Source organism: Terrapene carolina, unplaced genomic scaffold (genome assembly GCF_002925995.2).
Source record: "Terrapene carolina triunguis isolate 2854851 unplaced genomic scaffold, T_m_triunguis-2.0 Scaffold448, whole genome shotgun sequence".
Taxonomy (NCBI): domain Eukaryota; kingdom Metazoa; phylum Chordata; order Testudines; family Emydidae; genus Terrapene; species Terrapene triunguis.
In genome coordinates this window covers 608245-631648 of record NW_020664799.1, presented here as the reverse complement: position 1 = coordinate 631648, position 23404 = coordinate 608245, and positions in this window count along the sequence as shown.

Here is a 23404-nt window from a genome sequence, read left to right as displayed (position 1 = left end):
ACACACACACACACACACACACACACACACACACACACACACACACAATGAGTTTAGTGGGTTACTAGTGAGGCCCAGACTAGGCTTAAGGCTTTTAACTGAGACTGAGCAATAATAATTATTTATTTCTTTATTTATTTTATTAATTTTTTTGCTGGCACTTTTAGTTTTTACTTTTGATTTTTGCCTTGTTAGGGACCAGAATTTATATAATTTTTTTGTGGGGAGTACCCATGGCTTGCAAAATCACAAGCTTTGCAACAGATTTTTTTAAAAAAATTTAGCATGTTAGCACCAGGAACAAAAAATTCTGTCCGAATGCCCCTCCTTCAAATTTTACATAAAATGTGAACCTCCCTCCCCACCCACCGGTGTCCAAATGTGCCACTATTGGGAGGACCTAGGGAAGCCCAGCTTCCCTAAGGAGAGGAGGTGGGAGGCACACTCTTTCCTTCATGTTCAGCCAGCCTTAACAAAAGGTCTGGGGTGCACAAGCCTTTTTTTTTTTTTTTTTTTTGGCTTGTATTTTAGGAGCTGTTTTTAAATTTTTACCCACTATGGATTAGGGGGTCTTCCACGCTTTTTGTGGGCTTGTTTGTTTTTTGCCCTTGTCTTTTTTTTTTTTTTAGAGTCTTATAGGAGGGATCTTGCTTTGAATGGGGTTGGTTCATGCAGAGACACTGATCCTCTACTGGCCATGAAAATCAATGGCAAATTTTGGGCCCGCTTGAGTTTTTTTTGTTGCTGTTGTTAATTTATTACTTTTTTAAAAAACTATTTTTAAGGAACTAATTAGGGATTAGTAGCAGAGTTAACATTCCTATTGCTTGACAACTATATTTTGAAGGAGAGTAGAAATATTTTTAGCTGTAGATTTAACCCTTAAGTTTTAAAACAAAAAGCACACAAAAGAAAAAAGAAGCGTGGGGAGGGGGAGTGTGTTTGTGGAGAAAGAAGAGGAAGAGGGGTTGGGGAAAGAAAATGCAAAAGAGGTGTGTGTGTGTGTGTGTGTGTGTGTGTAAAGAATGAGTTAGGAAGGAAGGGAAATCTAAGCTTAAAAAATACTTCAAGTACAGGGAACAACAACAACAAATCTAACAAACTAAAAAGAAGTGGGACTTCATGGGCCAAAGCATCTGGAAACCCATATTCCCTGGTCCCTATCCTGGCTCTGAGAGGAGAGTGGGGGTTGTCACCTGGTCTTGCAAATTAATATGCCTTTGGGTGCCTTCATTTCCAGTAGAGATCCCTTCTTGGATAGCATAAGGGAGCTCTGCAAAATCCTCTGGGGTTATGCATTTCCTAACAGTTCCTTCGGGAACTGATGGGCAGGATCCCCTGGGAGGCTAATATGAGGGGGAAAGGAGTCCAGGAAAGCTGACTATATTTTAAAGAAGCCTTATTGAGGGCACAGGAACAAACTGTCCCGATGTTCAGAAAGAATAGCAAATATGGCAGGCGACCAGCTTGGCTTAACAGTGAAATCTTCAGTGAACTTAAACACAAAAAGGAAGCTTACAAGAAGTGAAAACTTGGACAGATGACTAGGGAGGAGTATAAAAGTATTGCTCGAAAATGCAGGGGTGTAATCAGGAAGGCAAAACAAAACTGGAGTTGCAACTAGCAAGGGGTGTGAACGGTAACAAGAAGCGTTTCTACAAGTATGTTAGCAACAAGAAAAAGGTCAGGGAAAGTGTGGGACCTTTAATGAATGGAGGAAGCAATCTAGTGACAGATGATGTGGAAAAAGCTGAAGTACTCAATGCTTTTTTTGCCTCGGTCTTCACAGACAAGGTCAGCTCCCACACTGCTGTCCTGGGCAACACAGTATGGGGAGGAGGTGAGCAGCCATCAGTGGTGAAAGAACAGGTTAAGGACTATTTAGAAAATCTGGACATGCACAAGTCCATAGGTCCAGATCTAATGCATTCGAGGGTGCTGAGGAAGTTGGCTGATGTGATTGCAGAGCCATTGGCCATTATCTTTGAAAACTCGTGGTGACTGGGTCAGGTCCCAGACGATTGGAAAAAGGCAAATATAGTGCCCATCTTTAAAAAGGGAAAGAAGGAGAACCTGGGGAACTACAGACCGGTCAGCCTCACCTCAGTCCCTGGAAAAATCATGGAGCAGGTCCTCAAGGAAACCATTTTGAAGCACTTGGAGAGAAAGGTGATCAGGAACAATCAACATGGATTCACCAAGGACAAGTCTTGCCTGACCAACCTGATTGCCTTCTATGATGAGATAATTGGCTCTGTGGATATGGGGAAAGTGGTGGATGTGATGTATCTTGACTTTAGCAAAGCTTTTGATACGCTCTCCAACAGTATTTTTGCCAGCAAGTTAAAAAAGTATGGATTGGATGAATGGACTATAAGGTGGATAGAAAGCTGGCTAGATTGTCGGGCTCAATGGGTAGTGATCAACGGCTCAATGTCTAGTTGGTAGCTGGTATCAAGCAGAGTGCCCCAGGGGTCGGTCCTGGGGCCGGTTTTGTTCAACATCTTTATTAATAAAAAAAACAGGAGTACTTGTGGCACCTTAGAGACTAACAAATTTATTTCAGCATAAGCTTTCGTGGGCTACAGCTCACTTCTTCAGGTGCATAGAATGAAACACATAGACAGAAGATATTTATACATACAGAGAACATGAAAAGGTGGAAGTACGCATACCAATTGTAAGAGGCCAATCAATTGAGATGAGCTATCAGTAGCAGCAGAAGAAAAAACTTTTGAAGTGATAATCGAGATGACCCATAGAAGGTGTGAGGAGAACTTAACATGGGGGGGAAAAAATTCAATTAGTGTAATGACCCAACCATTCCCAGTCTCTGTTTAGACCTAAGTTAATTGTGTCTAATTTGCATATTAATTCAAGTTCAGCAGTCTCTCTTTGGAGTCTGTTTTTTGAAGTTTTTTTGTTGCAAAACTGACACCTTCAAGTCTGTCACTGAGTGATTAGAGAGGTGAAGTGTTCTCCCACTGGTTTTTGAATGTTATGATTCCTGATGTCAGATTTGTGTCCATTTATTCTTTTGCGTAGAGACTGCCCAGTTTGGCCAATGTACATGGCAGAGGGGCATTGCTGGCACATGAGGGCATATATCACGTTGGTAGATGTGCAGGTGAACGAGCCCCTGATGGTGTGGCCTATGCTACCAGCACTCCCAGCTATCTTCGAGACACCACTGACTTCCTGAGGAAACTACAATCCATCGGTGATCTTCTAGAAAACACCATCCTGGCACAATTAACTTAGGTCTAAACAGAGACTGGGAATGGTTGGGTCATTACACTAATTGAATTTTTTTCCCCCCATGTTAAGTTCTCCTCACACCTTCTATGGGTCATCTCGATTATCACTTCAAAGTTTTTTCTTCTGCTGCTACTGATAGCTCATCTCAATTGATTGGCCTCTTACAATTGATATGCATACTTCCACCTTTTCATGTTCTCTGTATGTATAAATATCTTCTGTCTGTGTGTTTCACTCTATGCATCTGAAGAAGTGAGCTGTAGCCCACGAAAGCTTATGCTGAAATAAACTTGTTAGTCTCTAAGGTGCCACAAGTACTCCTGTTCTTTTTGCGGATACAGACTAACACGGTTGTTACTTTGAAACCTATCTTTATTAATGATCTGGATGATGGGATGGATTGCTCCCTCAGCAAGTTTGTGGATGACACTAAACTAGGAAGAGAGGTAGATACGTTGGAGGGTAGGGATAGGGTCCAAAGTGACCTAGACAAATTGGAGGATTGGGCCAAAAGAAATCTGATGAGGTTCAACAAGGAGAAGTGCAGAGTCCTGCACTTAGGACGGAAGAATCCCATGCACCGCTACAGGCTGGGGTCCAACTGGCTAAGCAGCAGTTCTGCAGAAAAGGACCTGGGGATTACAGTGGATGAGAAGCTGGATATGAGTCAGCAGTGTGCCCTTGTTGCCAAGAAGGTTAACCGCATATTGGGTTGCATTAGTAGGAGCATTGCCAGCAGATCGAGGGAAGTGATTATTCCCCTCTATTCGGCACTGGCGAGGCCACATCTGGAGTATTGTGTCCAGTTTTTGGCCCCCCAATACAGAAAGGATGTGGACAAATTGGAGAAAGTCCAGCGGAGGGCAACGAAAATGACTAGGGGGCTGGGGCACATGACTTATGAGGAGAGGCTGAGGGAACTGGGCTTATTTAGTCTGCAGAAGCGAAGAGTGAGGGGGGATTTGATAGCAACCTTCAACTACCTGAAGAGAGGTTCCAAAGAGGAGTGGTGGCAGATGATCGAACAAGGAGCAATGCTCTCAAGTTGCAGTGGGGGAGGTCTAGGTTGGATATTAGGAAACACTATTTCACTAGGAGGGTGGTGAAGCACTGGAATGGGTTACCTAGGGAGGTGGTGGAATCTCCATCCTTAGAGGTTTTTATGGCCCGGTTTGACAAAGCCCTGGCTGGGATAATTTAGTTGGTGTTGGTCCTGCTTTGAGCAGGGGGTTGGACTAGATGACCTCCTGAGGTCTCTTCCAACCCTAATCGTCTGTGATTCTATGACAAGGACACCACATCCACCAGAGTGAGACTGGGGGTGCCAGCTATCCTTGCCAGCCATCCTAAGGCTGTGCTCCAGTTTAACAGGCCAACCAATTTCCCTATGGCTCTGACCTTCTCAGGAGAGAAGGACCTGACCTCTACACCTTCCCCTCCTTGGGGACCAATCTTCCTTGGTGTTTACTGTGGAGTCTATGGGTGGGGAGCTTCTGCAACTCCAAGTTTTTCAAGCAAGGGACCAAACTGATGTTTTAAATCAGCGGTGGCCTGAAACCCTTACCACTATTGTGGAAGTGCCACCCGAGCTGTGGAAGTGGAGAAATACGTGGACATTGTCAAAATGGAGCTGTGACTCTGTTGCATGTACCTTCCAAGCTTCGGGACCTATTAATGACACCTGGGCTCCAGTGCAATTGCTTGTGCCTGGGCCATGGGCAAACTGTCTATGGGACTGGGTTATCCACCGGCAGGTATGGGAAGTTAAACCACCCCATGAACCTAGCCATTTCATCACCACTCCCTATGATTTTGCTGCTTAATATATCTGGGTGGGTATCGGAACCTTGTGGTCATTATGGCCCTTGGAACCCCCACAGCTATTTTGCCTCCGCAAATTGTATCCTGGAGAAGTGGTTAACGTTTTGATTTGGCATGTTGGGAAGGGGAAGCGATAGGTAAAGATCCAGAGGGAAAATTACTATTTAGTAAGAGCCATGGATGTGCCCTGCCATCAGACCCCCACATCCCTATCCCCTTTCACCTTAACTTAACCACTGCACAAGGAAGCCGCTTTATTATAGACTCATAGACTTTAAGGTCAGAAGGGACCATTATGATCATCTAGTCTGACCTCCCGCATGATGCAGGCCACAAAAGCTGACCCACCCACTCCTGGAATAATTCTCTCCCTTGACTCAGCTGTTGAAGTCCCCAAATCATGATTTAAAGACTTCAAGTCGCAGAGAATCCTCTAGCAAGCGACCCCTGCCCCATGCTGCGGAGGAAGGCGAAAAACCTCCAGGGCCTCTGCCAATCTACCCTGGAGGAAAATTCCTTCCCGACCCCAAATATGGCGATCAGCAAAACCCCGAGCATGTGGGCAAGATTCTCCAGCCAGACCCACATTGACCATTGATACTAATTATCAGCGATGGCACGTTATTGACCTATTGACTAAAATCACGTTATCCCATCAAACCATCCCCTCCATAAACTTATCAAGCTTAATCTTAAAGCCAGAGAGGTCTTTCGCCCCCACCGTTTCCCTCGGAAGGCTGTTCCAGAACTTCACCCCTCTGACGGTTAGAAACCATCGTCTAATTTCAAGCCTAAACTTCCCGACGGCCAGTTTATATCCATTTGTTCTCATGTCCACATTAGTACTAAGCTGAAATAATTCCTCTCCCTCCCTGGTATTTATCCCTCTGATATATTTAAAGAGAGCAATCATATCCCCCCTCAGCCTCCTTTTGGTTAGGGTAAACAAACCGAGCTCCTCGAGTCTCCTTTCATACAACAGGTTTTCCATTCCTCGGATCATCCTAGTGGCCCTTCTCTGTACCCGTTCCAGTTTGAGTTCATCCTTTTTAAACATGGGAGACCAGAACTGCACACAGTACTCCAAATGAGGTCTCACCAGTGCCTTGTATAACGGAAGCAGCACCTCCTTATCCCTACTAGAAATACCTCGCCTAATGCATCCCAAGACCGCATTAGCTTTTTTCACGGCCACGTCACATTGCCGACTCATAGTCATCCTGCGATCAACCAGGACTCCGAGGTCCTTCTCCTCCTCCGTTACTTCCAACCAATGCGTCCCCAGCTTATAACTAAAGTTCTTGTTAGTCATCCCTAAATGCATCACCTTACACTTCTCACTATTAAATTTCATCCTATTACTATTACTCCAGTTTACAAGGTCAGTCTCCCTGCAGGATATCCCGATCCTTCTCTGAATTGGCAATACCTCCCAACTTTGTGTCATCCGCAAACTTTATCAGCCCACTTCTACATTCGGTTCCGAGGTCAGTAATAAATAGATTAAATAAAATCGGACCCAAAACCGAACCTCGAGGAACTCCACTGGTAACCTCCCTCCAACCTGACAGTTCACCTTTCAGTACGACCCGCTGCAGTCTCCCCTTTAACCAGTTCTTTATCCACCTCTGGATTTTCATATCGATCCCCATCTTTTCCAATTTAACCAATAATTCCTCATGCGGTACCGTATCAAACGCTTTACTGAAATCGAGGTATATTAGATCCACCGCATTTCCTTTATCTAAAAAAATCTGTTACTTTCTCAAAGAAGGAGATCAGGTTGGTTTGGCACGATCTGCCTTTCGTAAAACCATGTTGTAATTTGTCCCAATTGCCATTGACCTCAAGGTCCTTAACTACTTTCTCCTTCAAAATTTTTTCCAAGACCTTGCATATTACAGATGTTAAACTAACAGGCCTGTAGTTACCCGGGTCACTTTTTTCCCCCTTCTTGAAAATAGGAACCACATTAGCTATTCTCCAGTCCAACGGTACCACCCCCGAGTTTACAGATTCATTAAAAATTATCGCTAACGGGCTTGCAATTTCTCGCGCCAGTTCCTTTAATATTCTTGGATGAAGATCATCCGGTCCGCCCGATTTAGTCCCGTTAAACTGTTCGAGTTTGGCTTCTACCTCGGATACGGTAATGTCAACCCCCCCCTCCTTTATTCCCCTCCGTTACGCTGCCTCTATTCCTAAACCCTTCATTAGCCTCATTAAAGACCGATGCAAAATATTCGTTTAGACATTGTGCCATGCCTAGATTATCCTTAATCTCCACTCCAACTACAGTCTTCAGCGGTCCCACTTCTTCTTTCTTTGTTTTCTTCCTATTTATATGGCTATAAAGCCTCTTACTATTGGTTTTAATTCCCCTCGCAAGGTCCAACTCTACACGGCTTTTGGCCTTTCTCACTCCATCTCTACATACTCTGACCTCAATAAGGTAGGTTTCTTTGCTGATTCCTCCCCTCTTCCACTCTTTGTATGCTTTCTGTTTTTTCTTAATCACCCCTCTGAGACGCTCGTTCATCCAGCTCGGTCTAAATCTCCTGCCTACGATCCGTTTTCCCTTTCTCGGGATACAGGCCTCCGACAGCTCCTGCAACTTCAACTTGAAATAATCCCAGACGCCTTCCGCCTTTAGATCCATAAATATGTTAGTCCAATCCACTTCCCTAATTAGTCGCCTTAATTTATTAAAGTTAGCCCTTTTGAAATCGTAAACCCTAGTCTCTGATTTAATTCTGTTAATCCTTCCATTTAGTTTAAACCGAATTAGCTCATGATCACTTGAGCCAAGGTTGTCTCCTACAACCATTTCCTCAACGAGGTCCTCACTACTCACCAAAACCAAATCTAAAATGGCATCCCCCCTCGTCGGTTCAGCAACTACTTGATGAAGGAATTCATCAGCTATCACGTCTAAGAAAATCTGAGCCCTATTATTGTTACTAGCATTTGTTCCCCAATCTATATCCGGGAAGTTAAAGTCTCCCATGATTACACAGTTCCTATTAGTATTTACTTCCCTAAAAAAGTATTTACTTCCCTAAAAATATTGTATGGCCTGCTAATCCTCAGGTTTATGTAACCCTCCATCCAAGTGTTCCTTTTACATTTGATTGGACTTCCCCTATCCCTAACTGCTTCCTAAACCTCACTTCTCTACTCCCTCTGCTCTCCAACTTATCTCACCTGCAAGACCAAATGCATGTAATAGAAATAAAATACAACAAAGAGGCCAAAGCCTTCCAAACTGCTTATCAAGTACATACCTTATGCTCCTCCCACGACATTGCATGCTTTGCCTCTAAGGAAATCGCCCAAGTTACACCCAGTTGGCTAACCTCTTCTGCCCTTCACATTCTATTTTGGATTGTTCTAGCAATTTGTTGTGGATTAATGTTGGCTGTTGCTTGTTGTCTATGTAAATTTTGCCGTTTGCAAATTCAGCCCCGACCACCACCGGAAGCCCTTTTTATTTTCACAGATGTTCCCCACCCCACACTATATTGTCCCTCAGATCCGGAAATCGACCACCTTAGTGTCATTTCTAAATCCAAATACTGTCCTATGGCCCCTTTGTTTAATGATAGTAGTGATGCCTATAGGGCAACAGAGGAGGGAATTGTGGGGAAATAGAGCAGGGGGGCCTTCTTTTTAATAGCCAGAGCTGTGAATCTGAAGGCCCCTAAATAAACCCTCCAACAGAGATCTGTTATGCTAGCTGCCCTTGCACAAAGCAGTGCAGGCCAGGGCCTGAACTAGACTAAACTTCACAGTTTCTGCCAAACTCGGTCAAGGGTCATGACCAGAGGAGGGGGTGGGGCAAGGAGGGAAAGAATAAAAAAAAAAGCCCCAGCAGCAGCACTAATGAAATATGTTCATGACTAATGAAATATAATAACCGCTTGTGTGAAGCAATAGGTAACTTTAGCTAAATGCAAACTGACTCATGCAGCTTCTCCTTTGGGTGATCTGTGACCCACTCCATGATTCCAGCTATCTGCAAAAATAGCCAATCATAGATCCTCTTTAGGCGTCCCATGGAACCCCCCCCCCTTAATCTTTAACCAAAAGACCCCGGAAAATAACATGTGTCTTGAAAAATGTACCCAAACTGGTGCCAAGTACCACCCCTGGGGAAAACCACCAAGCGCCCCTCTACCCAAATAAACACCCAATTCTCGGAAAATAATGAGGAAGGTACCAGGGGAGAAGGGGAAGGGGGGACTGACCCCGACCCTAGTTTCTTAACTCGCGGTTTAGGGGAGGGACTGACCCCAACCCTACTTTCTTAACTCGCGGTTTGGGGGAGGGACTAACCCCAACCCTAATTTCTTAACTCATGACGCATTGTTTGTACTTTGCTTGCGGTTTGACGAAATAAAAGCCCGCCTGCGAGCGGTCCTCGGGGTGTCACTCTTCGGACTGCACCCCAGTGCACTGGTATGTATGTCAATAAACTGGCCTCAGGCTTGAGTCTTTGAACTAAATTCATTGCATGGGTGTCTTTGACCACAACACCCAGAAGACTATAAGAGTGGCCCCAGGGGACACCACTATTTACCTCTCTCCATTCTGAAACTGACCATTTATTCCTACCCTTTGTTTCCTGTCTTTTAATCAGTTACTGATCCATGAGAGGACCTTCCCTCTTATCCCATGACTGCTTACTTTGCTTCACAGCTTTAGTGAGAGGCTTTCTGCAAGTCCAAGTATAATATATCCAGTGGATCATCGTTGTCCACTTGCTTGTTGACCCCCTCAAAGAATTCTAATAAATTGGTGAGGCAGGATTTCCCTTTACAAAAACATGTAATTCCAGCTATGTCTATGTGTGTTGCAGTCAGCTAGGCTGCCACACCTTGGCTTTTACCAGCCTTAAAGATTACCTCAGGGTGAGCCCAACATTACCCTGAACAAGCCGCGAACTAAGTTTGGGAACCCCTGGTCTAGTCGATAAAGGCTTAGTATGAACAAATAACTGAAAGCTGAAGCCAGACAAATTCAGATTAGAAAGTAGGCACAAATGTTTGATAGCGAAGATGATTAGCCACTGAAACAAATGACCAAAGGAAGTGGTGGATTTGATGTCTTCAAATCAAGACTGGATGACATTCTAGAAAATACGCTTTTGGGAAATACAGGTTTCTACTGGGGTAATTGGGTTAAGTGTAATGGTTTGTGACAGACAGGAGGTCAGACTACATGACTAATGATCCCTTCTGATACTGTGAATCTATGGATCTTAGGTTGTCATCCTGCAAACACTCACCACACATGTTTAATATTAAGCCTCTAAGTGGTCCCATTGACTTCACTTAATCTCTGGTGTGAAGAGGGTTTAAAAAGTCTCTGTTTTTTTAGTCCTGGTGAGAGGGCCTAGCTTTGTGGATTGTACGATGATTGTTAAGATTTGAGCGCCAACTGAAGCCTTCTTCACAGTCAGACCAGTTGACGGGTTTCTCCCCTGTGTGGGTTCTCTGATGATCAATAAGACTTGAGCGCTGACGGAAGCTTTTACCGCAGTTAGAGCAGTTATAGGGTGTCTCTCTTGTATGTAGTAACCGATGTTTAATAAGGTATGAACTCTGACTGAAGCTTTTCCCGCAGTCAGAGCAGTTATAGGGTTTCTCTCCTGTGTGAATTCTCTGATGTGCATTAAGGTTTGAGCGTTCCCTGAAGCTTTTCCCACAGTCACAGCAGTTGAAGGGCTTCTCTCCTGTGTGGATTCTCTGATGTTCAATAAGACTTGAGCACCAAGGGAAGTTTTTCCTGCAGTCAGGGCAGTTCCAGATTTTCTCAGTTGTATGTATTTCCTGATAGGTAATAAGATTTGAGTTCTCATTCAAGTTCTTCCTACAGTCACAGCAGTTGAAGGGTTTCTCATCTGCGTGGATTCTCTGGTGTAAAATAAGAACGGGTCTCCACTGCAAGCTTTTCCCACAGGCACTGCAAGTGTAGGCTCCCTCTTGATCGTGTATTCTCTGTTGATCGGTTTCTTTGTTTCTTTTGACCACTCTGTTCCTGTGAGTGGATTTACCCCGTCCCTCCCCTGGATGGTTTCCCTGATGCCTTTCTGGTCTGCGCTGACTCTCACAGGTTTCTCCCTGTTCAGGATTCTGGGAAACATGCCCTTCAGATCTTCCCCATAACATCCCACGCGGTGCCATTTGCTCAGAACCTTCCTGCTGAAGACTCTCCTCGCTGTTCTCACTCACTGTCCCATCCCCTGTGGGATAGAGAAATAATCCAGACAGGAGTCATTCTCTGTGCTGCGGTGAAAGGAAAAATCTGAAAGGGGAACAGGAAAAGGGGGGAACACACCCATATAACGGCTGGGGAGGTTGAAATATCATGAGCTGAGTTCATCCTCCTTCCTCACAACCCCTCCCCAGAAGAGAGAATCCACATCCTCTCACTGAAGATGAAGACAGGCTGAAGGGTCAGGTAGACTTGATGAAAATGCCCAAGTGACATCTGCTATGAGGATACAGTAATTGGTTTAGCTGATTCCTCACCTGTGTGGTTGTCGCTGGTGATCGCACCTTCCTCATAGCCCAGGAGATTCGGGACCTGCAGCTCCTCCCCTCACTCCATCCAGGAGATCACATTAGGTTTGGAAATTGGAAATCCTGCTTGGGAAACAATTAATCAAGTGTTGATCTTGTTCATTAAGGTCAGTCCTATTTCTACTTCAAGACCTGAGTCACCCACCCAGAGAGGCTCCTTCCCAATCTTACAGAGACTGGGCTATAGATCATACAAGATCCCATGACACACTCATCTGGAGTAAAGGTGCATCGCCTCTGCCTCGGGAATGGCCCAGCTTATTGCCCGGGGGAGTTGAGCATTCTTAATCTCCATCATGGCCAGTTCCATTCCCCTCATCGCAGGCCAGAACAAGAACACATTACTTAAAATGTGAGCTCTTGTGAGGGCTTGCAGGTCTGAAACTGAGGCCCAGAGGCAGTGCTCAGATTGCATATGCCACCTGGGAGATCACTTAGAGCTTGTAGAGAAAGGATCCAGCAGCGTTCTAGCTCCCCAAGGGCTCTGTTCACAAAGCTCCCGAGTGGGGGGGATGGTTAGCCCCACTCTTTGGCTCAGATGCACTACTTAATCCAGAAGGAGACAGAGAAATTTGTCTTAGCAACTAGGTGAATCCTTGGTTGGCTGCTTCAGACCCTTCCTATGCTCCAGACTCCTGATGCCTTACTGCCTGTGCCTGGGTAGGCCTTCCAGCTGCCCACAATAGCTGCTGCTCCCGCGGCTGGCCATGGTGGCGTTTGGCTGTGCTGATTCTCCGGGGATGTGTGTGGCTATGGCTACAGCTGACCAACCCCCTCTACTGCCTTGGTTCTACTCTGCCAGCACTCAGCCCCAGAACCCAGCCCCTCTCACTGGGAGGAACCAGCATATCACAGATATCAGCCATAGAAAGAAAAGAACTCCAGGAACCGCACCCTCCTTCCCAGGGTTCAGCACACTGGCACAAGAGATAGCCCTAGAGCAGGGGTAGGCAACCTTTCAGAAGTGGTGTGCCGAGTCTTCATTTATTCACTCTAATTTAAGGTTTCGCGTGCCGGTAATACATTTTAACGTTTTTAGAAGGTCTCTTTCTATAAGTCTATATTATATAACTAAACTATCGTATGTAAAGTAAACAAGGTTTTCAAAATGTTTAAGAAGCGTCATTTAAAATTAAATTAAAATGCTGATCTTACGCCACCAGCCTGCTCAGCTCGCTGCCAGCCTGGGGTTCTGTTCACCTAGGCCGGCAGCGGGCTGAGCAGGGCCTATGGCCGGGACCCCAGACCTGGGGGAGGGGGGGTTGGGGGGTTCAGGGCAGAGGGCTGGGGTGTGTGGGGAGTGCAGGGCAGAAGGCTGGGGTGCTTGGCTCGTGGGGGTGCTCCCAGCCCCCTGCCCTGAGCGGCTCAGGGCAGGGGGCTGGAAGGGATATGCCTTGTTCCACCCCCTTCCCCCAGGCTCCGTCTCTACCTCTCTCTGCGTCCTCTATGGAGCTGTGTGCACGCTGCCACTCTTCCCCCTCCCCCTCACTAGGGCGATCAGTTGATTGGTGCAGGGACGGAGAGGAGGAGGGGCAGGAAAGCACCACGCTGGGGGAAGAAGCGGGGGAGGGGGGAAGCTTGGCGGCTGCAGAACCAAGCTTCTGCCTCCTGTCCCTGCAGGGGAGAGCGGCGAGCGGGGGGGCTGAGTGGGGCTGGGGGCCGGGACCGCGGCAGGGAGCTGCGTGCCACTCAAAATCGGCTCGCGTGCCGTGTTTGGCACGCGTGTCGTAGGTTGCCGACCCCTGCCCTAGAGGCATTAACAGCAGCCGGACCCAGCCCCAGAACTCTGGTACATGCTGTTCCTGACTGGGCCCTTCCACTCACACCTCTGGTCAAGGCAGAACATGGACAAGATGGTGGTGAAGCACATTGAAACCTTGGATGTGGGAAGAGTAGCACCACTGTTATGTCCCTGAATTTGTCGTCACATGGGAGGGGACATGGAGGGGACAGTCTCTCACCCAGGAGCCAGGGATTATTGGGGCTGATCCCCCTGACATATGGGGGACCAATGAAGAATCCTGAACCACAGCCAACCCAGCTGCTCTGATAGCTGAGAGAACAGGAATCCTTACCCAGCGACGTTACAGTCTCATAATTCTCCTGCATCACATCCCTGTAGAGGGCTCTCTGACCCGGGTCCAGCAGAGCCCCCATTCCTCCTCAGAGAAATACACAGCCACCTCCTCGAAGGTCACCAGCTCTGCTGCAGCCATTTCCTTTCCTGGTCTCTGGAGGGCATGGGATAATCTGGAGCAAGACATGGGTGTTCTGCAGTCTGTCAGGGTGAGAAGGGCAATTAGAGACTTTTCAGAAGGGGCTTTAATCTTCTCCACACCCCGTTCCTCCACAACTCTTTCCCCATTGACAGACATTCTAGACTCTGATGTTTTTGGCAAATGCTTGAGTCTAGATATTACACAAACAACACACAAAAGTTAGATCCCAAATCCATATTCATTTCTCTCAATACGTGGCTTGAGTTTCCAAATTACTGTACCTGCAACAATGGGATTCAGTTCTGAGTGTCCAGTGTTTTTGATAACAAACCACTTATTCAGCTGCCTGAATATGGATTTAGGTTTCTAAATTTAGGCTTCTGTATTTAAAGCCCCTAGTCTTCATCAATTTATCTGTAGCACAGAGCTAGGCCCTCTCACCAGGACTAAAAAAACAGAGACTTTTTAAACCCTCTTCACACCAGAGATTAAGTGAAGTCAATGGGACCACTTAGAGGCTTAATATTAAACATGTGTGGTGAGTGTTTGCAGGATGACAACCTAAGATCCATAGATTCACAGTATCAGAAGGGATCATTAGTCATGTAGTCTGACCTCCTGTCTGTCACAAACCATTACACTTAACCCAATCACCCCAGTAAAAACCTGTATTTCCCAAAAGCGTATTTTCTAGAACGTCATCCAGTCTTGATTTGAAGACATCAAATCCACCACTTCCTTTGGTCATTTGTTTCAGTGGCTAATCATCTTCGCTATCAAACATTTGTGCCTACTTTCTAATCTGAATTTGTCTGGCTTCAGCTTTCAGTTATTTGTTCACACTAAGCCTTTATCCATTAGACCAGGTGTTCCCAAACTTAGATCGTGGCTTGTTCAGGGTAAGCCCCTGGCGGGCCGTGAGACGCTTTGTTTACCTGAGCGACCGCAGGTACAGCTGCTCGCAGCTCCCAGTGGCCGCGGTTCGCTGTTCCTGGCCAATGAGAGCTGCGGGAAGCGGTGGCCCGGCCGGCGCCGCTTCCCGCAGCTCCCATTGGCCAGGAATGGCGAACCGCAGCCACTGGGAGCTGCAAGCGGCCATACCTGTGGACACTCAGGTAAACAAAGCATCTCGCGGCCCGCCAGGGGCTTAACCTGAACAAGCTGCGAACCAAGTTTGGGAACTCCTGCACTAGACTGAAGAGCCCTTGGGGATCCATGAGTTTCTCTGCATGAACAGGCTTATACAGTGTAAGTAAGTCAGCTTTCAGTCTGTAGGTATATTTATTGTTTTAAACCAACACTATGTTTAAACTGAACAAATTGAACATTGAAATCTCTCAGACTGAAGGCACTGTAACTTGTGTGCTTTAACTTCACACCTTTAGTGTCATATCATGTAGACAAGCCCTTAGTAGGGGATGTGAATAAGGGGAAATGAGATTAAAACCCTATGTTAATTCCTTTAGTTTAAAATGTTTTAACTACTTTTCCATAACATCTGCACAAACAGGGGTCTGCAGACATTCAGACACAAATACCTGTGATGCAAAGAAGCAGCGTTAGCCCCACAATCAGTATCAGAGTTGTCAAACTATTAATAATAATTAGGGCTGTCAAGCAATTAAAAATATTAATCACATTTAATCGTGCAATTAATCACACTGTTAATAATAGAATAGCATTTATTTAAATATTTTTGGATGTTTTCTACATTTTCAAATATATTGATTTGAATTACAACACAAAATACAAAGTATACAGTGCTCACTTTATATTTATTTTTATTACAAATATTTGCACTGTAAAAAACAAAAGAAATAGTATATTTCAATTCACCTAATACAAGTATTGTAATGAAATCTCTTTATAATGAAAGTTGAACTTACAAACATAGAATTATGTGCAAAAAATAACTGCATTCAAAAATAAAACAATGTAAAACTTTATAACCTACAAGTCCACTCAGTCCTACTTCAGCCAATCGCTCAGACAAACAAGTTTGGTTACAATTTGCAGGAGATAATGCTGCCCACATCTTGTTACAATGTCACCTGGAAGTGAGAACAGGCATTCGCATGGCACTGTTGTAGCCGCATCATAAGATATTTACATGCCAGATGCGCTAAAGATTCATATGTCCCTTCATGCTTCAACCATCATTCCAGAATACATGCATCTCATAGACTTTAAGACTCATAGACTTTAAGGTCAGAAGGGACCAATATGGTCATCTAGTCTGACCTCCTGGTCATCTAGTCTGACCTCCGTCATCTAGTCTGACCTCCCATCTATGTTGATGACGGGTTCCGCTCGCTAACGAGCCAAAGCAGAGCGGACCGATGCATGTTCATTTTCATCATCTGAGTCAGATGTCACCAGCAGAAGGTTGATTTTCTTTTTTGGTGGTTTGGGTTCTGTAGTTTCTGCATGGGAGTGTTGCTCTTTTAAGACATCTGAAAGCATTCTCCACACCTCGTCACTCTCAGATTTTTGAAGGCACTTTAGATTCTTAAACTTTGGGTCGAGTGCTTAGAAATCTCACATTGGTACCTTCTTTGCGTTTTGTCAAACCTGCTTTGAAAATGTTCTTAAAACGAACATGTGCTGGGTCATCATCCGAGACTGCTACAACATGAAATATATGGCAGAATACGGGTAAAACAGAACAGGAGACATATAATTCTCCCCCAAGGAGTTCAGTCACAAATTTAATTAACACATTATTTTTTTAACGAGCATTATCAGCATGGAACCATCTCCTCTGGAATGGTGGCGGAAGCATGAAGGGGCATGCGAATGTTTAGCATATCTGGCACGTAAATTCCTCGCAACGCCGGCTAAAAAAAGGGCCATGCGAACGTCTGTTCTCACTTTCAGGTGACATTGTAAATAAGAAGCAGGCAGCAGTATCTCCCATAAATGTAAACAAACTTGTTTGTCTTAGCAATTGGCTGAACAAAAAGTAGGACCGAATAGACTTATAGGATCTAAAGTTTTACATTGTTTTGTTTTTGTGTGCAGTTATGTAACAAAAAAAATCTACATTTCTAAGTTACACTTTCACAATAAAGAGATTGCACTACGGTACTTGTATGAGGTGAACTGAAAAATACTATTTCTTTTGTTTATCATTTTTACAGTGCAAATATTTGTAATAAAAAATAATAATATAAAGTAAGCACTGTACATTTTGTATTCTCTGTTGTAACAGAAATCAATATATTTGAAAATGTAGAAAAACATCCAAAATATTTAATACATTTCAATTGGTATTCTATTGTTTAACAGTGCGATTAATTGCAATTAATTTTTTTAATCACAGTTAATTTTTTTAGTTAATCGTGTAAGTTAACTGCAATTAATCGACAGCCCTAATTATAATGTTTAACTTCACATCTGAGTCAGCATTATACTCTGCCCTCAGTGCTAAGAAAATGTGTGTTTTGCCATGGATTAACTAACATGCATTAGCTATTCCCCTGTAGAAACACAGGGGGAAAGCCAATCTGGTAAAGTTGGCATTACACCCCAGATCCACCCAATGCAAACAAGGCTAATTCATTTTAAAAATCTTGGATTTTGGCAACACAGAACAGTGAGCTTGTCAGAATGAATAACATCACTGAAATGTGTCATAGCAATAGATGTAGCATACATAAAAAGCTATTAAATTGAAATATACAATTAGAAGTATAAAGAAATGAGTAGAAAAACCAACCATATGCAATAAATAAAGTAACAGAAGAGTAAAGTGTGTACTTCAGTGTCTGCAGGATGGGAAATTACTTACGGAAAAAAGGATGTTTAATAAGTTTAGATTACAACAGGATTTTCAAAAGCATCTAGGTGCTTTCACATTTAAAAAGCTGGCCTGTGGTGAATATTTGGGATCCAAGATCTACCTAAGTGGTGACATGTGAAAAAGCACTAGGGATGCTGGATAGATCGGCAAAACAGCAGCTGAGAAAGGCAGTCCCCGTTGAAGGATTAAAGGAAACTGAAGGAGTTCTGACACCAACCCAGGCAATCTGTCAGCCTTGATATCACGTGGTCCCAAAGAATAAACTTGTGTCGGGAAAAAAATCAAAAATTTAGAACGAAAAACTAAAATTGCAGTACGAACAGGAAGTGCTACACTAGAAACAGTGTGCGATGGGATTGCTGTAACTACCAGCACCAGAATATTTTCAATGATCTCTTGCTATTAAAAATACACAGAATGATGCATAAGAACAGCCCTCTGCACAATGTTAATAAAGGTAAATGATGAAGGTCTCAGAGTAATAAAAATAACAGTTTGAAAAGTAAATGACTTAAAGGAGCGAAACAACTTTACATGGCTCACAGGAAGAAGGCAGCGCAATCCAGGCCATGAGAACAGCAGCTCGGGCACATCTGAAGGGGCTTTGTGCAGCAGACACACAAACTGATCAGGGATTCTGTTCTTCTGTAACATCCCACCCGCCCTGCACCCTCACCTGCAAGCTCCGGCTCAGGTGCTGGTGTCGGCAGAGCCCGGGGCTGGTTCCAGCCCCCGGAGAAAGTCCCCCCGGCTGGGCATAGAGGGGCGCTAGGGAAGGGCTCTCCCTGCACTCACCCAGCTGGGGAGCGGTGGCGGCTCAGCCCGGGCTCCCGGCTCACAATGGAGGCAGCAGCAGCCTGTGACCCGGGAAGTTCAGCCCCGGATCTGCGGAGCAGCAAGAACCAGAGCAACTTCCCCTCCCTTAGCAACGAGCAGCGTGGGCTGGCACCACAGGGTTAACCCCTCCGCTGCCAGAGACCAGCCACAATCCTCGCCCTGCTTCCCGTCCGGAGCCCAGTGACACCCCCGGAGTGACTGAACCCAAGAGCGAATCCCCGAGAAACGGGCCCCTGGCACTGCTGGGACGGCTTGTGCGGGTCACATTAGGGAAGAGACTGGGGACTTCTGGAGTAACAGCAACCACTTGCAGGGACGGTGCAAGGATATTTTGTGCCCTAGGCTAAACTTCCACCTTGTGCCCCCCTCCCTCTCCCCTTCCCCCAGAGCATCGCTTATTATAAACTTTCAAAATTGAATACTGCATAATGTGGCATTATTCATTAGAATTAATACACGTTCGGCTTGAAAATGTATTAATTTCATTATTTAGTCTACATATTTAATTAAAATAAATGGCCTTGGGGCTCCTGCAGGTGGCTAGAGTCCCTCCTGTCCCCCCCATGGATCTGGAAAGAGCTGTTTTGGGAATCAAAGCACAGAGCTGGGAGTTGGGATCTGACTTCTATTCTCCACCCTGGCACCAACTCACTGGATGACTTCAGGCAAGTTACTTCCCCGTTCTGGGCTTCAGCTCCCCCCAGCACTAAGGTGTGAAATGGTTCCTTGCTCCTGGGCTGGAAAGTGCAATGCAGGCGGGAGGGGGTGTCTGAAGGCCTGTCTTCCACAGAGGTGTGAGGTGAGGAAAGAGTTCCAGCCTCTGTTATGACCATCCTGGTTGCTTTACTCTGCCCCACACCAATCACTGCTGAAGCCCCTTACTCAGAGAGCTCTGGCCCAGGGCAGAGGCGTCAGTGTCATTCTGGGCCTGATTTTCAGAGATGCTGAGCATCTGCGGTTCCCCCCAATGTCTGTGGGAACTCCAGGGTTTTCAGTACTTCTGAAACTCAGGGCAATTTATTTTGAATGCTGGGCCAGGACTGAGCCTGCAAAGGCAGGTCCATATACACCCCTCAACCCACAGCAGATCTTCCATCAATAACAATACAAGCAATCAGGAGAATGATGAGGGGCAGCTGGCCCAATGTTGGGAGTGGGGAGGATATGGCCCTAATGTGGTCACTAAACTTCTACCTAGTAAAGTTACTGGTGCATCTGCTGTCATTCAGTGGGAGAACAAAAATCTCTTGGGTGCTGCAGCCTGCCCAGGGTTCAGCTGCACTTACCCTGAGTTGCTCGCACACTTGCAGTGGTTGTGCACCACACAATTGGTCACCCATGTTACATGAAAATCTGGCTCTGACGGTGTTGTAATTAGACTTAACAGTTACTGCCACATTTCCTAGAGCTGTTGTCCCAAGCCGGCTGCAGACTCAGGGAGACAGAACTGTGTCGGCTAGATGCCCATCACCTTTGGAAGATTTTCCTTGGCTCGAGACAGCCGTGTTTCTTCACTGAAAACTTGCGGGTGTGCTGCCCCTGAATCCCAGATTAATACCTTGTGTGGGCAGGTGCAGAGCTCGGGGCTTGAAGGCCTCTGGTCTAATGGTCTGACCCAGTGCAGAACTAGGAGCCTCGATATCCTGTGTCCAAAGCAGGACTCCGACAATGACTCCCTGGGTGACCTTGGGCAAGTCACTTCCATGTTCTCTGCCTCAGTTTCCCCAAAAATGGGGCTGTATTTACCTGCTCCACAGGGCTGCAGGAATGGATGGGGATGAAGCCTTGGAAGGTGGCACGTGCTGAGGACGGTTACACTTTTGCAGCTCTTTAACCCTGTATCCTCTGCCAGGGCCATGATCCACCCCCGCAGGTGGACCGGTGGCCACAGTCTCCTCTTCCTTTCCCCCACCCCTGCCCTCCCTCCTACCACTGCATTGCTGTCAATAGGGTCAGCTGCAGGCGGGCTGATGTCACCCACTTCGATCTGCAGCTGGCAGCCCTTCGGCAGCAGCCGCTGCTGCGGCAGGGCATCCAGGACTGCCAGAGCCGGAGGGAGCGGGCTAGGGAGTGATGCGGCAGCCCGGGGGGCTCGGGGAGGAGGTGGCTCCGGGCTGGTGAGGGGGGCGTGGGCGGGCAATGATGTGGGGCATGGTGGAGGGAGGCGGAGGAGCAGAGGATGCCCGCAGAGGTAGATGCTAACGCGGCTGCGAGCGGCCTGTCCCCCCGCCGGGAGCAATAGTGTAAAAAAAATTGGGGGGGCACCGCTTTTTGGTGCTCCCAAATCTTGGCACCTAGTGGTTACACTGGCTCTGGCCACTTACCTTATGTCTGCAGAGTGGGGCTGCCCATTGCCTGCCCCGGCCCAGCGCCTGAAGCAACAGCTTGGATGTACTTCCGTCACTACTGTGACGTTGCACTCGATAAAATTTAATACAAATATGCTAATATAACTGGAATATGCTTCATACAAAAGGTCTCTTGTAAGGTATCATTACAAAGCTTATAATCTACTGAGTGTAATCATCCTATTTGTATAAATGTACCACTCTTGTATCTAAAACTAGAAATATTAAATATAACTCTGAGGGTCTATTGTAATTATGCAAAGTGTGGGCCATTAATGGTGGTTTGGAATCTTAATGACTCCTATTAACCAGGACAATTAACTGCAGATGGCTCTGTTTTACCTGTAAGTCTTCCTGTGTACATATGTGCTAGCAAGTGGCTAATAAAATCTTACAGTGACATGTGATCATGTCACCTGAACTGAAATCCATCTTTAACCTGGTGTCTTTCCATTGAGAAGGAGGGGGTGGAAACCCAGAGAGGGACAAAGGATTCCCGCCTTATGCAAAAGATATATAAATGGGTGAAACAAAACAAAGAGAGGCGCCATCATGAAAAATCCCCTAGCTACCACCTGAGCTGGAACAAGAGCTGTACCAGGGGAAAAAATTGTGCCCAGACCTGGAAGGTGTCCAGTCTAAGGAAAAAACTTACTAAAGCATCTCTAAGGGTGAGATTATTTGTATTCAGTTTGATTAGACATAAATTTGCGTGTTTTATTTTATTTTGCTTGTTGACTTACTTTGTTCTGTCTGTTACTACTTGGAACCACTTAAATCCTACTTTCTGTATTTAATAAAATCACATTTTACTTATTAGTTAACTCAAAGTATGTGTTAATACCTGGGTGGGCAAACAGCTGTGCATATCTCTCTATCAGTGTTATAGAGGGCGAACAATTTATGAGTTTACCCTGTATAAGCTTTATACAGGGTAAAACCGATTAATTTGGGTTTAAACCCCACTGGAAGTTGGGCATCTACGTGTTAAAAACAAGAACACCTTTGTTAGCTGCTTTCAGTTAAGTCTGCAGCTGTTAGGGGAAGTGATTCAGACCTGTGTCTGGGTTTGCAGCAGTCTAGCGAGCCTGGCTCAAACCAGGCAGGGCACTAAAGTCCTAAACTGACGGGGCAGAAAAGCAGGGGCAGAACTAGTCTTGGCACATCAAGTGGCAGCTCCCAAGGGGGTTTCTGTAATCCAACCCATCACAACTACCTAATCCTGCACCGCAACCCACACTATTTGTTCCTACTAGTGCTATATCGCCTTCAAAAACAACTAGATACAGGATACAATTTAGCTACATTTCAACTTTTTTATTTAACTGCATCAGTTTAATTAAGCATCACTCAATCTAATCTGAATCCTGAATAATCTAGAGCAATTCATCTGTGTATCTAGCTGGTTTTCTTATCACTCTGTCTTCAGAGGTAGTACCATGGCCCCATGCTATTGTTGTTGTTTTCCTGTATTCAGACTGACCGCTTGAGATTGAGTAGAGGCATCTGGTATTGTTTGCATTTCTGAGTTGGATGTTGACACACTTGCTGTTTGTTCTGTCTTTTAATCCTACTCGGCAATATTTATGGCCTCTGCCAGTGTTGGGTAAAGGGCCGAGGTAATCTATTTGGAGGCGACTCCATGGCCCTCCAATAGATTGATGCCTCATGTGGCCCTTGGTGACCTTTACATCTGCGTTGTTTTCAGCACAGGCGAGGCAGTTGGCAATGTCCTTCTCTACGTCTTGATGAACTCTGGGCCACCAAGCAACCTGTAGTAGCCACTGTTCAGTCTTTTCTGTGCCAAAGTGTCCTTGTTGGTGTGCCAGGCCAACTAGTTCCAGCCATAGACAGGTAGGAAATACCAAGACAGGGGTACCATTCTGTATTTCCTTCTTGATTGCCATCACTAGGTTATGCTTGCTCAGGAAAATACTGTACTCCTCCTTTCTGCAACAACCACTTAATTTATGGGTCTCTCCCTGGGAGCTCCTTTACATCCAGCATCCTAGAAGAGACCTCTGGCTTGGGCTCTGCTTTTGTCACCTTTTTCTCTGAGTGTGTCCAGAAGCTTTCTTCCCCCAGCAGGCTGCTTCCATGGCTAAGAGATCCACCTTGTTGTTGAGGCGCGAGTCCTTCCTGTGAGCCTTCACCTTTAGCAGGTGGGTCTGTCCAGATCTTTTGTCAGCTATCTCCCAGGCGTGTACGAGATACTTTGCATGAGCCACTGGATGCCCATCTGCTAACCTCATGTTCCTTTGAATCCACAGGGGCATCCATTCACTTAACGCCTGGGGATCACCCAGCTGGAATCAGAACAAATGCATAAATTGACTTCAGGAGGTTCTGTATATAATACTGCCAACACCGCCACTGCTTCGGCTGCTTGAGCTGAAAAAGGCTGGACCGTTCCTCTCAGCACCTTATGTGATTCTGGCTGATGAGCAGCATAACCAGCCAGAATTCCTTCTCGGTGGAAACAGCTTCCATCTGGAATCCAGATCTTGAGACCCTTTTTTCACTGCTTCTTGGTAA